Source organism: Panthera onca, chromosome B2, assembly GCF_046562875.1.
Source record: "Panthera onca isolate mPanOnc1 chromosome B2, mPanOnc1 haplotype 2, whole genome shotgun sequence".
In the NCBI taxonomy this organism is placed as follows: Eukaryota; Metazoa; Chordata; class Mammalia; order Carnivora; family Felidae; genus Panthera; species Panthera onca.
This window is the reverse complement of record NC_138343.1, coordinates 77,641,889-77,660,911: the sequence shown is the minus strand read 5'-3', so window position 1 is coordinate 77,660,911 and position 19,023 is coordinate 77,641,889. Positions and strand designations below refer to the sequence as shown.

The window sequence follows — 19,023 nt, the reverse complement described above, 5'->3', positions numbered from 1 at the left end:
GGGTGCCTGTTTGGCTCAGTCAGTTGAGCATCTAACTCTTTTTAGATTTTGGCTCAGGTCATGATTCCAGGGTCTTGGGATTGAGCCCCATATTATTGGGCTGTATGTTGAGTGTGGAGCCTGCTTAAGATTCTCTTTCTGTCAGGCTGCCTGGGTGGCTTAGTCCGTTAAGCATCTGACTTTGGCTCGGTTCATGATCTCATGGTTTGTGGGTTCGAGCCCCACATTTGGGCTCTGTGCTGACAGCACAGAGCCTGGAACCTGTTTCAGATTCTGTGTCTCCCTCTCTCTCTCTCTGCCCTCCCTCCCTTACTCACACTCGGCCTCTCTCTCTCAAAAATAAATAAACAGTAAAAAAAAAAAATTAAAAAAAAGATTCTCTTTCTCTCAAGACAAATATGTGACTTCACTCATATGAGGACTTTAAGATACAAAACAGATGAACATAAGGGAAGGGAAGTAAAAAGAATATAAAACAGGGAGGGGGACAAAACATAAAAGACTCTTAAATATAAAGAATAAACAGAGGGTTACTGGAAGGATTGTGGGAGGGGCGATGGTATAAATGGATAAGGGACATTAAGGAATATATTCCTGAAATCATTGTCGCACCATATGCTAACTAACTTGGATGTAAATTAAACACTAAATAAATAAAAAAAAATTCTCTTTCTCTCACTCTGCCCCCTTCCCTGCTTGTGTGCTGTCTCTAAATAAATAAATAAATAGTCCTTTAAAAAATGCTGATTAGAAGTGGTAAGGGCAGACATTCTTATCTTCTTCCCAATATACATGGGGGAAATGTTCATCATTTATCATTAATATATTAACTACAAGTTTTTCTTAGATCCCTTTTATTAGTTTGAGGAAATTTTCTTCTATTCCTAAATTGCTGATAGTTTTTATAATAAGTGGGCATTTAATTTAATCAAATGTATCTTTTCAACTACTGAGATGGTTTTGTGATTTCTTTATTCTGTTAATGTGGTGAATCACAGTAATTGATTTTTGGATGTTAAAACAATCTTGCGGTCTTGGAAAAACTTCCAAGTCTTGGAAAAACATCATAATTAGTTTCGATGTATTGTTTTTTAAAAAAACATCTATTGCTGACTTTGATTTGCTATTTTTTGTTAAGGAGTTTTACATTTATGTTAAGGAGTGATATTTGTCTGAAAATTTCTTTTCTTGTATTAATTTGTGAGTTTTGGTATCAAGGCTATGCTGTCTTTTAAAAAATGAGTTTAAAAATTTTTCTGAAGGGTTTTGAGAAATATCAATGTCATTTCTTTTGTGAATATTTGATGGAATGTACTTGTGGATCTCTTTGGAACTTGAGTTTTCCTTGTGGGAGATTTTTAAGTACAAATTCTTTACTCAAATAAAAAAAACCCATAAACAGCAACACCAAAACACCATATATTGGGCTTTGTGGGATTTCTGTTTATTCTTGTATCACTTTTGGTAACTTATATCCTTTAAGGAATTTTTCCATTTAATCTTAGTTTAATTAACTAAGAATTTAATCTTAGTTGTCAAATTCATAGTCATAAGGTTAGTCATAATATTCCTTTCATGTTCTTTTAATGCCTGTAATATCTTTGTGATATTCTTTCATTCTTGCTATTGGTTTGATCAATCTAGGTAAGGATTTTTCAATTGTATTAATCTTTACAAAGAATCAGCTTCTGAATGACTTGGTTTTCTCTATTATCTATTCTTTAATTACTTTTAGCCTTTATATTTATTATTTCCTTCCTTTCCTTACCTTGGTTTAACTCACTCTTCTTTTTCTAGTCTCTTAATGTAGAAGCTAAGAAAATTAGTTTAAAACTTTTTTTCACCAACAATGTAAGCATTTAGAATTATAAATTTTGCTCTAAGCACTATTTTAGCTGCACCCTATACATTTTAGTATTTGTATTTTCATTATTGTTTAGTCAGAAATATTTTGTAATATCTTCGTGGTTTCTTATTTGGCTTATGCAACATTTAGGAGTGCACTTCTTAACTTCGAAAATAAGGATTTTATATGTTCTTTTAAAATTGACTTTTAATTCCGTCATACTCAGGCTTATAAAACATTGTATGATTTCAGTCATTTGAAATTTATTCGGACTTATTTTATGGCTCAGCTTATAGTCTCTGTGGTGATGTTATGTGTATGTTAAAGAGAATGTATATTCTGTGATTCTTCCATGTTATTTGCTTGACAGAATTGTTCAAATTTTTTATACCTTTGCCAATGTTTTGTCAACTTTCTGTCAATTGTTGAGAGAAGGGTTAAAATCTGTAACTATAATTTTAGATATGCTAATCTCCTCTTTTGGTTAGGTCAATTTTTGAGTCATGTATTTTGAAAGTAAGTTATTAGATATATACTCATTTAGAATTGATGTCTTCTTGATGAATTGACCGTTATATCATTATATACCTCTGTTTGTCCCCAGTGTTCTATGTTCTGATGTTTACTTTGTATGATTTTAATAAAGCCACTCCAGCTTTCTTTAATTAATGTTTGCATGGTATATCTTTTTCTGTACTTTTACTTTTAACCTATCTATGTCTTTATACTTAGTGGGTTTCTTATAGATAGCCTCTATCTATAAGATATAGATATCTTATAGATAGCCTCTTGCATTTTTGTCCAGTCTTTCTCTGCCTTTTAATTAGGATGTTTAGATTATTTACACATAATGTAATTATTGATGTGCTTGTTTTTAATTCTACCATCTTTGTATTTACTTTCTATTTAATCAAGTATCCTTTTGTTTGATTTTTTTAGCACTTTATGATTTTCAGCATCCAAGTTCTGTGCATGTGATGGTAAATTTATACCTAAGCATCTTACTAGTTTTTTCTGGAGGGATTGTAAATGGCATTGTTTCTTTAATTTCAGATTTGACACGTTTATTTTTAGGATACAGAAATGTGATTTATTTTGTGTTTTGATCTTGCTTACTCACCTATTAGTTATAGGACTCTTTTGGTAGACTCTGGTGTTTTCTGCATAGATGATCATGTCATTTGCAAATAGGAACACTTTGTTCTTTCTTATCTGTATTGCTTTTCTTGCCTTTTTGAAGTAGCTAGACCTTCCAGTACTATGTTGATTATTAGTAGTGAGAGCATCCTTCTTTAGCTTCTCCCTACCTTAGGGAGAAAACATCCATTCTTTCCCTGTTAACAGAAGAGGGATCATTTTTGGGGAATGGAAGGTGAGCATAAGTGGTATGTGCCATTTCTAGGCCTGGTGTACAAAAACTTTTAATGTACTATCCTAGCTCTCAATCTCCATCCACTAGTGGATGGGATGGAAGTATCCTGGGGGGGGGGTGTCTCTGAATGACGAGGTGGGGCAGAATGCAACCCCTTCTCCTTCTGACTTGCATTAGATGGTGATATAAATGAGAAATAGCATTTTACTGTGTTAAGTCACTGATACTTTGGGGCTTATCACTTAAAGGAACTAATTATTTACCTTAAGTAACACATCCTTGAGTGATTTAATCTCTGGATGTTTGGTTTTACAACCTGAAAAATGAGGATAATTATATCGACCTCACATATTTATAGAAAAAAAGGAAATGAGACAGCATTTGCCAAAGTGCTTGCACATTTCCTGTAACATGAGGTACTCAATAAACATTTGTTCAGTCTCCTGTTTGCTGAGCATACTCATATGTAGATATACTAATGGGTTTGTTATCTTCATATTGAACTAAAAGGTATTTACTAGTGTTTGTGTCTTTGAATATTTAATCCATGCCTTTAAAATGTATTCTTCAGCAATAAAAGTGATGAAACAAAATGTAAACCTCATATATACTGATCAGAATATTATGCATTTGTCAGTCCCCCTAACATAGAATTCATAATCGAATTTGACTTTAAGGACTGTTTTTAAGAAAATTCATACCACATGTATTACAGGTTATGCTCATGCCTTTCTTGTATCTTTTGGAAACACAATTATATGAAAAGATGAGGAGAAAAAGAGCAAGGAAGTTTTCCCCATCTATATAAAATTTATGTGGAAAGCAGATATATGCCTTTTTTTAACCAAGTCACTTCCATTCATTTACAAAGTCATTTTGAAGGGATTATTGTTTAGAAGACAAATCCAAAAAGATGTCTAAAGGAAGAGATGGTTGAGATTTCTTTGACAAAGCTAAGGGATTTAGGTGATGAGTGAGGATGGGGGTGTGGTGGAGTTTAGGTTGGGGCTGAAACCTTCAAGGTTGAAAGCAGAGGATGGCCTGTGTGGGAAAAGGCCTTTTCTTGGGAAAAGGAAGTAATTTAGAGAACTGGGTGGCAGGAAGGGGCTATGACTTATGGGCAAAATGATTTTACTATTTTGGAGATGATAATATAAATTTCAGATATTGTTATAATATCCTAGATAACTTCTAGAGTAAAGAGAATTTAGAGAAGTTTCTCAAATTTGAAGGTTTGTCTAAAACTTATGTTTTTAATTTGAGTCTTTTATGCTATTAAACATAGACACTATTGTATAGCTAGCACACTTTTGTTTCTTTGAAATCTGGTTAGTTTACTGGTTTGGGCTTTTACCTTAGTACTTTTGCTGACCTATAAAGGAGAGCCTCAATTTTTGTTATGTTCAGAACACATTCTGTTTCTCAGATTACTACAAATAATTATTATAAATAATACTCAGGTTATTCAGTGAAGAACAAACATTGATTTTCCTTTTTTAAAAAAGTTTATTTATTTTGAGAGACAGAGAGAGAGAGTGGGACTGGGGCAGAGAGAGAGGGAGACAGCAAATCCCAAGCAGGCTCCACAGTGTCAGTGCAGAGCCCCATGCAGAGCTTGAACTCAAAAACCACGAGATCGTGACCTGCGCCAAAGTCAGATGCTTAACCGACTGAGCCACCCAGGACCCCGACATTGCTTTTCCTTTTATTGTGCAGTGTGCTGTTTCCACTCCACCCCTGGCTGTTAAACTCATTCAGCTTCCGCAAACCTTTTTTAAAATGTGCGTCTTGGATTGGGCAATGCATTAGCTATAGAATTCTGCCATGCTTCAGACAGACAGCATATGATGAGATAAATTTGTACCATCTATTTTTTTTTACATAAACTTTTTGTTTCGGTATAATTTTATATTTATAGAGAAGTTGTGAAGATAGTACAGAGTTCCTGTATATCCATCACCCAGTTTTACCCATTGTTAACATCGTACATTACAGAGTACATTTATCAAAACTAAGAAAGCAACAATATTCATCACTATTAACTAAACTCCAGAACTTAGTTGGATTTAACCAGCTTTTCCATTAATGCCTTCTTTCTGTTTCATTGCAGGACACATCATAGTTAGTTGTCACATTTTCCTAGTCTCCTCTGGTCTGTGATAATTTCTCACTCTGTTTGATTTGCATGACTTTGATGGTCTTGAGGAGTACTGGCCAAGTATTTTGTAGAATGTCTCCTGATCTTGGTTTGTCTGATGTCTTTATCATGGTTAGACTGGGGTTATGGGATTTGGGAAGAATACCTTCTCATTACCTCACATCAGAGTACATCATATCCACATGGCATTACTGGTGATGTTAACCTTCATCACTTGGTTAAGACAGCTCTCTCCAGGACTCTCCACAGCAAAGGGACTGTTTTTCCCTTTCCCTGCTCTAATTTTTGGGAGTGAGTCACTAAGTGTAGCTCACCCTCAAGGGTAGGGAATTAAGCGCCACCTCCTGGAGGGGAGAATATGTGTATATATTATTTAGAATTCTTCTGTGGGGAAGATTTGTCTCTCCTCTACCATTTATTCTACTTATTCAGTAATTTATATTTGTACTTATATGTCTGTACATTTATGACTCAGTCCAAAGAAAACCATAGCCTCTAGTTTTGGGACAATTATCTTTATAAAAGTGCTGTTGATGCCTAGTTACATTATTTGTTTATCAATATAGACTTATGAATATTTATTTTATACTTTTTAATTGAATACTGCATTATTTTGCTGCTTAAATTGTTCCAGCATTGGCCATCAAGAGCTCTTTCAGTTGGCTGTTGATACATTGTCTCTTTTATCACACTATTTTCCTTTGTCCAGAATGGACAGGCTACACCTCTTTGAAGGGTGTTGGGGAAAAACAATCTGCTCTGTGAAGTATAGATAAGGTTTTTAGTCAATAGAGAGTCTCTATTGCCAGCAAATAAAGCCTTTTAATATGAAGGACACCTGTAGAAGTGTTTACTTTTCAGCTGAGAATAATAAAAATGAACTTTATGAAGTGCCTTTCATTTAAGTGAGCTGGTGCCTGAGGTTAAATTAGCATATTAAAAAAAATGAAATGATGTTTTTTTGACCCAGCTTTAATGATATTACTGAAGTACTCAATTCTTCAGGGAAGATCTGGGCTTGTTCCTGTGCTGTGCACACAATTTTCTTTTAAATCTTCTGCAGTGCAATGTGCCTTTGTGGCAGACTCAAGGGAATGAGCATTTAAGCCATCTGCAGGACTCAGGTTTCCTACTGGGCTTCCACCTGGGGAAGCATTGCTAACTCAGACCACTTGGCTCTGCTCTAGTTCCAAGGGCATGTTCTACAAGAGGGAGGTTTGCAAGTATCTTTTTTGGGGGGTGTGGGAGGCTCAATCTACTTCGTGCTGAGAAGCAAGAGGTAGTGTGTTATAATGAAATGGAGGGGCCAAGAGTAGAGACTCCTGTGAATGCATCTCAGATCTATTGATGGTTGGCTGTGTGGCCCTGAAAAAGACACTCTATGCTTTGGATCTCAGTTTCCCTGTGTTACCAGGACTTCATTATTTCTGACCATCTCTCAGATCTAATGTCTTATGATTTTTATGCTACAATTTTATGGTGGCTGGAAGAGGGGTATGTGCATATATTTACAATTCAATTCCAAGAGTGAAGTAGCCTCTAGTTTTGGAGAAATTATATTTGTAAATGGGCATCTATTGATGCCCCATAAAAATGCCAATGTTTCTTGACATTTATATGGCACTATTATTTTTCAAATTTACTTTCACCTTAATTTTGTAGTTTCAACATTAATTTTCTGTTTTTTACTTTGGACACATAATCTTTCTATCAAACATACACATTTATCTGTTCACTTTAACTCTCATGTTGATATTTAGCCATGTCTCTCTTTCCTTGGCTGGTTTTCTCCCAGTTTGTCACTTGTCATGGGTGGTGTGTGGTCTCTCACATTTATGCAAATCTTGAGATTGCCTTTGTTCCATACTATCAATTTCAAGGATATTTGCATAGAGAATAGTCTTGAAAGGTAGGGATTGGGGAAGGGAGGCATGCTTATTGTCTAGTATGATAAAGATAATGCCTGCTTTGGAGTAATGAGCAGGATGCTTAATGCCCATTACAAAATATTTGAGTTCCCTAAACTCAGTATGCAGCCTGTAATGCACTCACTGCATGTGAGAGTCAGCTGACCTTCTTGGCATCACTCTGTGTGAATTTGGGCTTGGGAAATTGGTACAAGAAAATGCTAATACTCTGGCTACTGCTATTGCTATAGTAAAGTCCTTACTCTCTGACTCAGGAATCTCCTGTTTTCTATGTGGTTTCCATAAAACTGTGGCACGCTTATTTGTTAGCTTATAAGTAGGATAAAATAGCATATTTTGACAGTTAGTTCTTTGTACTATACTTCCCTTGTGAACTTTCAGAGGGTTGTGTACAATCACTAGTTTTGCGGGGTTGTCCTCTCTTTATTCATACTTACCTTGAGCTTGATGTGGTACCATCAAAAGAATTGAGAACTTGGATTTCCAGAGAATTGGATTCAAGTATACATTTGGTCATTTTCCAGCTTTGTAATGCTGGCGAGTCACTTAATATCTCTGTACTTCTTTCTCTTTTTAGTGGAGATGACCTGCTTCACAAGGTTATTATGAAGGTAAAACAAGATTTTATATACCTGTGCTACCCAATATGGCAGCCATACATGACTGTTTAAGTTAAAACTAAATTAAATTAAAAAATCATTTCCTTTAAGTTAAAACTAAATTAAATGAAAAAATCATTTCCTTGGTTATACTGGTGCCATTTTTCAAATATTTAACAGGGGCTTTGTTATGTTTCTTTTAAACTTGATGAACCCTTTTAGTTGCTAAGCTATTATCAGTCACAGTCCCTTCTAGAATATAGTTAATTAGATTTCACTATTTTCCTGCAAAATGTTGAAAGAGTCTATAAGGATTAGTAGCACTAATCAGAATTTGAAAGGGCACTGATACCTCTGTAAATATTATAGGATTATATTTATTTTTTTTTCCTTTTTAAACTGCCACAGGTGAGGTACTTCAAATGTAATAGGAAAGGCAAATAGTTTCACCTCATATAAACTCCAGCCCATGGATCCTAGATGCTGGAGTGCTGGGCGGAGGATTTAGAGGCGGTGTCTGGACTCAGTCCAGAGTTATGACTGATTATGATAAATCACTAGCAACTAGCCTAGATTGATATCTGAAAATCTTAAGTTTTTTTTTTCCTAGAAATAAAAAAATTAATAATTATCTTTCTAAATGGCAGCAAAGGTATTGAGGACTATCGTCTTGATTCAATCTAATTTCAATTCCAGTTCTGCCTAGAGAAAAACAAATTCTTCCAATCACCATGCTTATGAACTGAAGCTCTTATCAGAAAACTGATAGAATTGTGACCCTTAATGCTACTTTTTTTATTGTTTATAAGAATCACAGCAAGGAAGTGATGTAACTTTCTTCCCTTCCATAACAGCACAAATAGTAAATAACAGTGGTAGTGGTTACAAAATACATGTATGTAAAATATAAAATTGTCTTCCAGGGTGGAAGATGATATAATTCTACTCTCACTAGGAAGTTCAAGACTCTGAGCTGCTTTTCACAAAATGCAGTCAAATTTATTCATGGTCTACAGTTTGAGCTTGTTAATAAGCAGTACATAAACACTTTAAGACCCAGCATATATTAATTATGTGTGTGTGTATATATATATATACATATATATACATATTTTTATATATATATATATATATACATATATATATGTATATATATATATATATATATATATTTACTGGAAAGCAAACTAACAACAGTTCCATATTGGGGTACCTGTTGAATGAAGACTGATGACAAAATACAAAGAGAATAAAGTAACATCTGTTCCTGAGTCTGATATTTAGGAAAGCAAAATATTAGTGCTTTTGGCACAAATGGTAACTCTATGAACAGATGTTTTACCTTGTTATACAATATAATGAGTACTTATAGAGTAATGGAAATACACCAAAGTCAGATTGAGTCAAATTTTAAATATGCCGTTGTGAGATGAACTATGATTACAATTTTTTTTCCTTTCCTTTTTTGTTGTTTACTCTGTCTCTTAACTTGGCTTGGAAAGAAATGGTTTCAGTGACATGTTTTCAGCACATTTGACAAGAAATTATGGGAAAAGAGTATCTGGTTAGGGCATGAAAACATTTCCAGAAGAGCATTCAAGAGTTTGACTTCTAGAATGTTTGCCTCTCAGTGTTCATCAAACTTGTCGGAGTGCAAGGTTTCTAGTATAGTGAAGAGTAAATACGATGTGTACTCTGGGGTCAGAGTGCTAGGGGCTCAAGACCTGTCTTTGCTGCTTGCCAGTTCCTTGCCTTTGAGGAAGAAACTAGGCCTACATAGTCCTCAGTTTCCCTCATTTGGCTGTGGGAGATGCTGGGGGCAGGATGGACCGGAACACTCATTTTCTTCCCCGCAGTGTCCCATGGACGCATAGTCGGGGGGCGGTTATCTGCTTTCCTTCCCAGGAGAGAACAGCAGCATGTTCAGTAACAGTTTTCCACCTACTGGAAAAACTTGAGAGTGTGAGATTGGGGAAAGCCTGGCATTTGTGCCCACCCCCTCCCCCAGCTCACAGACCTGCCAGGGTGCAGGAGAGGCTGGAGCTCTCATGCTCAGGTTGTCAGTACACAGACCATCAGACCACATAAGCCTGTCCCAGCTACATGTCAGTTCTCTCTGTTCCAGCTTTATAGCATGACACCGGGTGGAAAGGTCAGTGTGGTCATTCCCTGGTTATTTTCAGTCCAGGAGAGAGGGACAAAAAGTGCATTATTTTTTTTACCAGGTGGAAAGTGAATTTGCCAACCAACTTGAATAAAGCAGATGCCTCGATTCCAATTTGGTGGCTTCTGATTGTTGGAGGAGTAATGGAGCTAACATGTAGAGGCAGGTAGGTCACACTTGGCACATGAATAAGTCCTGTTTAGGTACTAGTTATGATCAGTATGATCATGATTATTGTTATCATTATTTTCAATTGGTTAGATTGCAGAAAATTGGCACTAGTACTCCCAAACTTCCAGCATGATTCAGTATTGCTACCTGATTCACGTGGTTGTCATGATCATCAGTTTAGATAACATATCAATTTGCTTTGTAAAGTGTAAAGCACATTATATAATAGTGATGATAATAGAGTATTTAGTGTTTTTATGTGACACCATGGGGTGATATTCCTTGCCAGTTTCTCACTTCTCTCCTGGCTTTTCCAGGACAATTTCAAAGTCTTGGTCAAATAACACAGTTAGACATTACAGCGGAATTAGTAAGTATATTGTTAATTTCCCAACATGAATAATTCATGGTAAAGATATTTCATAAACAGGCCATCTCTTAACTCTCTGTTGAAACAAAGCTGTCATGGTTCTGGGCTTATGCCTGTTGTGCTATTTTAAAAGAATTTGGAACATTTATGTAAGAACCCAAGATTGTGAATAGAATTTGGACAAATGTAAATAGTGTTTTAGTGTTAACCCAAACCTGGATTGAACTCCTTTTGCTTTAAATATCTGCTAGTTCTCTTTCTAAGACAAAGTATATTCATTGAATGGCCAGGATAATTTCTTATTCTTAGTACTGTCTTATAGTCCTCACTGGCCTTGTCCTAATTTATTAACTCAACAGATAGTTATTGAGCACCTATTTTGTGTAGTTACTGTTTCACCTGTTGGGGATGTAGTATAAATAAAGAAAACAAATAAACTATACCTTCCACAAGTTTATATCCTGTTCCTAGCATAATTTATTTAAAATGAAATATTAATTGTGATTCCCTTAGAGACTTAAAATGTACTTAAAAGTACATTTTATATAATTCCCAGGATACTGTAATTTATGGGAAATGTTTTAAATACATACATACATGCATACCTCTTTATTCTTTACATGGAAACACTCCTTAAACCTTTAGTGTTTATAGAATTATTAATTTGACCATATTAGTTTGATCAACATTATTTGCATATTTATCATATAATCTCCCATCAGGAGAAAAGTAAATAATTGTTTTCAGCCTAGATTATACCACCGATGTATTTGACTTGATACTTTTAAATAAGAGCTTTATGTTTTCCTCAATATCTTTCAGTCAGTGAAACCTCCTTATTCTAGAGGCACCTGGGTGTCTCAGTCAGTTAAGCATCTGACTCTTGATCTCAGCTCAGGTCATGATCTCATGGATCATGAGTTCAAGCCCTGTATCTGGCTCTGTGCTAATGGCATAGAGCCTGCTTGGGATTCTTTCTCTCCTTCTCTCTACCCCTCACCTGCTTGTGCTATCTCTCTCTCTCTCTCAAAATAAATAAACTTAAAAAAACCCTTAAAAATAAATCCTCCTTATTCTAGAACTTGAGATATATCTATCTATCTATCTATCTATCTATCTATCTATCTTTGGAAGAATATCTTTAAAAATATATTTATACTTTTATATATTCTTTGAAAGAATATCTTTAAAATCCAACCAGGAGAATCTAGCAATAGGGATATGTGTATGTGCCTAAGTTAGCAGCTCTTATTTCAACATGTTGTAGAAATTAATTATGCCTTAGGAAGGAATTTTCTTTCTGGGTTTTGCTAAATTCAATTGAAACAACAAAGAGTTATATGTTAACTCTTTCCTGGCTCAAGTCCAGGAAAGATGAAAGGGAAAGATATTCTTACCAATAGTTTAAGATCATCAAACCTGGATTATTTATAGAAAACAAAAGATGAATTTGCACCAGTTCTTGTACATATTAAAGACGTTTCTGAATTTGCAGTGCAGTCTGCCATCCTTAACTAAGCTTCTCTTTCATATGGCTTCTCTCTTTCTCTCTCTTTCTGCTTTCTCTAATCAGATAACACAGACTTCACACAGGGAGGCTCAGGGTGTGAAAACTTCATGGTAAGTAGAATATAACTAAATTATTTGATCTGCTGTTATTTTTAGAACTTTCATATTTCATAACCTTTCTTTATTCCATTTATTTTCCCAGGAGAGAAAGCTCAGGCTCTTAAATTCTGCATAGTCAGATTTCAGACTGGTCTTTATAACCTTAAAAGCCCTTTCTCTGGAAGAGAAACATAATTAAACTGAAGACACAAATTAGATCCACCAGTCTGACAGGGTTATAGTGCACCCAGACCCCTCCCCAGGGCTGACCTATCACTGGGTCTTCCTTTCCTCAGTCCTTTCCTCACTTCTTTGCAGTGTATCTCCTGAGAGCACTCCCCAACCATCCTTATGCACACAATTCTTCATCTCAGAATGTTTTCAAGAGATCCAGTCTAAGACAGAAGTGGATTAGTCCAGGGCAGTGCCTCCAATCTTTCTTTATTTCTCAAAGACCAGTAAAGGTCAAAACTTTTCTAAAGCACATTTAGAAGGTAGATGTCTTCTAGAGAAAATTGGAATAGGGACAATTGGGTAATTATGGTGGAAGGAGAGATGAGGTAGATATTTACGAAAAAATGTGGTGTATAATCAAGAGAAAAGAGATAGGGCTTTTGATGTCAAAAGACATGCCATGTTGATGTGTCAGTTGCCCTGTTACAGAGCTTGAGAACACTGACATTTGAGGCCAAACCTACTTCGTTCTCGTTCCTGAGGTATCAGTGGATGTTGCTAGAGGGACATGTGGAGGGGTTCAGTGTGCAGAGGCATCACTCAAGGGAGAAAGCAAAGTTAAGTGAACAGCTTCCTTATCTGTGAAAAATGATGAAGTATTTGAGATGTAGTGGATATGTCTGGGCAGTGTTGCCAGAGATACTAGGGTAGCGAGATTGAAGGCACTGGCTTTAGAATTTTAGGTTCAACTCCTGGCTCTGTCCCTTACTAGCTGTTGTCTATGGTTAAGTTACTTGACTTCTTTGAGACCAGAAATAATGGAGATAATGTCAAAGAACAGTTGTGAGAATTAAACAATATACATAATACACAATACAGTGAATACCAAGTATTAAGTACATAGGAATTTATACAATGCAGTAATGTTTTTTGAATACCCATGTGATAGCTTGCATGGAATACTTCAGCCTTTGCAGTGGATAAATAGCTCTTTCCTTTGTTCTAAGACATTGAAGAAGATATTAAGGATATTAAGGAGAGTTTCTTCAATGAAGCTGAATTAAAAATACATATCTACTCTAGAGTGTAAATTATCCTCTCCATTTCTCATAGTTTTGTTGACTCATTACTTAGGCATATAAATATTTACCTGCGAATTGATAAACATAATTTATGCAATTCAGGAAAATGTCAAAGTTCATGGGAAGCTGTAATTGTTAGACTCAAAAAGTCACTGGGGATTTGCTGTATTTTAATATCATCTGCTAATTTCTTTATCTAAATTTTAAAATAGTGTATTTAGCATTCTCAATGTCAGTTTGAAAAAGGCCCTTTCAAACTAAAGCGGCAAAACTTATGGCTTCTATTAAGCATGATAATTAGGGACGTGAGTGAGAACCACAGAATTTTAAAGCTAGAAGTGACATCAGAGACTCCATGCCTCAACCCCTTTTATGGAAATAAAAGATAAGCTGGTGAAGGGACTTGCCAGAGTCCTACAGCTTGTTAATGAAAAGACTAATAATAGCCATTACCTCCAGACCTAAAGTCCAGAACACTTGCCATTGCACCAAACAACCCATTCAGTCAGTTCCTGAACAGACACAGACATGATGAGCTGGTGGTGGCTTGAGATCGTCTGTGTACATGGATTCTCCATTGATCAGCTCAGTAAACTACACCCATGCACCTACCCACACTCCACACACAATTTATGTTCATAACAACTTAAAAGAGAAATATGAATCCAACGTGAAAGTATAGTTTGGAAATGGAATCAATGCAAATTGTCTTTGAAGTTTACATAAACATTTTGCTCTTTGACAGTAATAAAGTAGTGCCAGGTTTCTGGAACTAGAAGAATATTTTTGCCTGAAGAAAAAAGGATTGGATTTACTATGAGAAAGTTAATGATTATGAAACATGTATTTGTTTATATTCAAAAGTTGTCAACATGAAGTATAATGACTAAAAACTAACATTAACAAAATGGAAAGGATTCTAAAATATACATCTTAGCCCAAAATGTGTACCAAAGTTGTTGTAGAACCAAATGTCTCCATTTTTGTTTTCAAATGTCCTGCCAGGACTTTGACTGACAGATATACATCTAATTTGTACATGTACCACAATATATTGTCATTAAATATCTTAAGGGCTCCAGTGGCTTCCTGTGTGTTTGTAGTGTTTCCCACAACAAACTGTAACAGATTCAAATACCTATATAACCACTTGCCATATCCAGGAGGCACTTTCCATATATCTGTCCTCTATTATATTTACTGCAGCAAAACTTAAAAAATACATCTAATTTTATTCCTTCTATCTGTTTTACCTTTTCATGGTAATTTCTCTGACCACCTACAGTTATTATTCAGTCTCCAGCAATAGCTTTAACTTTTTGAGTCATGACTCCTTTGTGAATCAGTTGAAAATAGAATTTTTCTCTCTAGAACAGTATATAAAACACATATATAACAAATTTGCATATGATTTATGTTACTAAACTGGAAATTGATTTTGATCATAGAATATTTTATTTATGGAAAAGATAATGTAAAATCTAATAGTGATATTCTGGAAATAATTGAAACAAGTCTAATTTGTACAACCCCCTCCCCCCAAAAAAAACCTCCCAAAGTAAATATTAACTCTCCCCAAATTAAGGTTTCTGATGTTAAACTTGAAAAAGAGGTTGTCATAACAATGTGAACATTTATCTTGGGCACTAAGCTGATTTTGACATTTTAATTTTGATGGCAGCTAGTGCTAAAAAACTATAACTCAAAGGTAGATTGTTGTCAAAGAATATCAGAATTTCCCAAGACTCTTTTTGGTTGAATTTATATAGCATCATTTCCTTTGTCCTCAAATCAATAAGTTTACCTTTGCAAAGCTTGCATTATTGATTTCCTCTATGCCAGAAAAGAAAAGACTGTGAGTCCACATTTAAGTTTTAAAGTTGTCTAAATAGAAGGAATCTGTGAGAGAAGTCTCCAGTATTTCCAGTTATTTTCAGATTTCTTTCTGCAGGGACACTGAGAAGGCCATGTAACTCTTGACTATAACCTATAAAAGCACCTTCCCTAGCACTGCAAGGTTGGCATGGATGTCTGTGTGCAATTCTGGCTTTCCTACTGGAGCTTGGACATAGTTTGATCAACTAGTATGCTTTTGGCTGCAAATAAAAAAGCCCAATTCAAGAAAAAATTATACAGTAAAAAAGTTAATTATCTTACATAACAGAAAGTCCAGAAGTAGAATTAGTTTTGGTCAGGTTGGTGCTGCAGTAATTCAATGGTGACCATCAAGGATCCATGTTCTATATTTCTGCTCTGTTATCCTCAGTGTGAGAGTGTTGAATTTAGACTTGCTACTCTTATGGTTATACAATACCAGCACTGTCTGAATCAACATACATTCTTGCTCACCTCCTAAATGAGAGAAAACCCTCTCCCCCAACTATAATTGGACAAATGTAGACCAGTGTCTTCTTTACTTACAGCAGGAGCCAGAACCATGTCATGTGCTGACTGCTTTCTGTGAAGCAGGAATAACTTGACAGTGAGGTCTGTTATCCCTCAGTCATTGGGTTGGGGGGAGGATGGATGGGTGGGGACAGCGCTATCCAAACAAAATCAGGATTCTATTAGGAAGGAAAAAAAAGAAACGGATGTTGGGAAGGTAACGTTCTCTCTTGATATCTTCGGTAGTATTTATAATAGCACCTACAGGAAATATATAGAAAGATTCACCTCAGCTAAAAATATCTGCCAATTAACCTAACCCATGAAATAACTCTGTTGAGTTATTCTGGGAAAGGGTATCCCTTTTCTCTAAAAGTTTTGCCTTAAGTTTTATTGTGTTTCAAGAATACTCTTTTGTAAATCCAACAATCATATGAATAGTAGAGAAAAATCTTTATATTCTGTTACACTTTTTTGAGACAAAACTGTTTAAAGGGGAATGGCTTAATACCCTGGCTTTAACAAGAACCACAACACTAGAGAAGACATCTTTCTGCATGGTTGGTAGGGGATTGAATCTGAAACATGGACATCATTATTTACAGAATATGTAGTTCTTTCTTTATCAAAGCAGCAAAATGAGATGTGGGCAAAGCATTGCAAGTGTTCCAGTTATACATATAATATCCATATTCTTCCTCATTGAAGTTTTGACCAACCAAGAACTTTCTCACCATTTGCAGATGCTGATTCTTGTGTAGCCTCTAAAAGTGACTCTCAAAATAGGAATCATTTAAAGGTATCATTAAACAAATACATAAACAACATCCAGAAGTTGGCTGTACCAAATTCTGGATGTCAGCTTCATTCAGTTGTGTATTAAAGAATTGTATGAACTAACAGTTTCTCCATTACTTGTCAGCAATCTTGGAGTAGATATGTTTTTATTTTGACAATGACACTGCTTTGGGGCTGACTTGACAATGACACTGCTTTGGGGCACAGGGTTAGAACCCTGTGCCATGGGATTTGGTGGCCAAGTCAGACTCTCCTGAATGTCATCTTGACACTTCCTTTTCACATTTAGCTTCCCTCTTCTGCCTTTTCTTTCCTTGGTCTCCTCTTTCTGTCTCTCTTCTTGCTACCTTCCTTGTTCCCACCTTTTCACTTTCTTATTTTCTCATCTCTCTCCTTCCTTCTGTCTTCCCTAATACCTTCCTTGTATCCCCTTTGTTGTTACCATCATTCTTGTTGTAGCAGAAGACTCTTAGCAACAGAATGCAATAGGCAGTACTTTTCATTAAAAATGCTAATAATTTCATTATTTTTGCCACTTTTTAAAAAGTTTATTTGAGAGAGAGAGCATGCACGTGCAAGTGGGGGAGGGGCAGAGAGAGAAGGAGAGAGAAATGCCAAGTGCTGTGAGTATAGAGCCTGCAGAGCCTGATGTGGGGCTCAAACCAATGAACTGTGAGATCATGACCTGAGCCAAAACCAAGAGTTGGACACTCAGTGGACTAAGCCATCCAGGTACCCATCTTTTGCCAATTTTTGATCCTCAGAGGAATGAATGACAGTGAAAGAATATGAGTGTGTGGCTGCATGTGCATGGTATTTAATGTAAAACTGATATGTTTACTCTTTTAAACAATGTTACATTGATAACTGTAGCAAAAGAAGGAATCCATGTTCCTTGAGTGTGTTTCACATATTCTAATAAAGTCAGGGTTTGGCCAAGGACTTTAAGGTATTAGAATATCTTTAGACTAAAAGTTCTACCAGTGTCTCTTTTCCTTTAACTAAAAATTTTATTATTTTAAAATTTGTAATAATTTATTATTGTAAATAAGGAAAAACATGTATGGGGCACCCTGGTGAGTTAGGAGGGTACACATGTAGGATGGCCTGGGTGGGTACTGGAGCGCAAGCAGGGTAAGGTTGGCATTCACATGGGGGCCAGTGGCCTGGCATGGGGGTGTCAGAGATAGAACAGGTTGAAGATGGTATACAACGAAGGGATTATGTAGAGTAACGGCATGGGGTTTTGTGACTGAACAGGGTGAGGAGAACATCCATATATGATCATGGCCTGAGTGGAGTAAGGAAGATGTCTATGTGAGGGAGGTGATAAACCACTGACTTGGTTTAGATTTATCATTTCTTGCCCAGACTATTATAACAGTCCCCTAACAGATCTTCCTGCTTCTAGACAAGAAGCATAGAACCTACTATGTTTTAAGCCAAGGATTTAAGATGAGAAAGTGGATCGTAGCATAGGAGATACATGAGAGAGAAAGGGAATATTTTTCTCCAGGAAGGTAAATCCTTCTGAATACCAAGGAAGTATCCAACCTCGCTAGATAATTTCTCCATCATAGACCAAGCTGTAAAGTGCAATGATGATAACGAACTGGCTAATGAGAAATAGCAGCTGTAAAACAAGATTCAGTCTTACAGCCTCTTTGTAGAAAGCATTTTCTTTTTTTTTTCAATATATGAAATTTATTGTCAAATTGGTTTCCATACAACACCCAGTGCTCATCCCAAAAGGTGCCCTCCTCAATACCCATCACCCACCCCCGCCTCCCTCCCACCCCCCATCAACCCTCAGTTTGTTCTCAGTTTTTAACAGTCTCTTATGCTTTGGCTCTCTCCCACTCTAACCTCTTCTTTTTTTTTTTTCTTCCCCTCCCCCATGGGTTTCTGTTACGTTTCTCAGGATCCACATATGGTTTCTCAGAAACCATATGGTATCTGTCTTTCTCTGTATGGCTTATTTCACTTAGCATCACACTCTCCAGTTCCATCCACATTGCTACAAAGGGCCATATTTCATTCTTTCTCATTGCCACGTAGTACTCCACTGTGTATATAAACCACAATTTCTTTATCCATTCATCAGTTGATGGACATTTAGGCTCTTTCCATAATTTGGCTATTGTTGAGAGTGCTGCTATAAACATTGGGGTACAAGTGCCCCTATGCATCAGTACTTCTGTATCCCTTGGGTAAATTCCTAGCAGTGCTACTGCTGGGTCATAGGGTAGGTCTATTTTTAATTTTTTGAGGAACCTCCACACTGTTTTCCAGAGTGGCTGCACCAATTTGCATTCCCAGCAACAGTGCAAAAGGGTTCCCGTTTCTCCACATCCTCTCCAGCATCTAT

At 36.0% G+C, this 19,023-nt stretch overlaps 1 protein-coding gene and 1 long non-coding RNA gene across 6 annotated transcripts in view; one reads left to right on the top strand and one right to left on the bottom strand.

Moving 5' to 3' along the window:
* The window catches only part of LOC132667356 (uncharacterized), a 260,339-nt gene that overhangs the window by 7,373 nt on the left and 233,943 nt on the right, over positions 1–19,023 (top strand). For all 5 annotated transcript variants that reach the window (XR_013555680.2, XR_013555683.2, XR_013555684.2 and 2 more), the window contains exons 3-4: positions 10,129–10,233; positions 12,182–12,228. This is a non-coding gene — a long non-coding RNA (uncharacterized LOC132667356). The remainder of the gene's footprint in view (positions 1–10,128; positions 10,234–12,181; positions 12,229–19,023) is intronic.
* HTR1E (5-hydroxytryptamine receptor 1E) overlaps positions 1–19,023 on the bottom strand; it is an 87,536-nt gene that overhangs the window by 12,212 nt on the left and 56,301 nt on the right. The gene's annotated exons all lie outside the window — the stretch shown is intronic.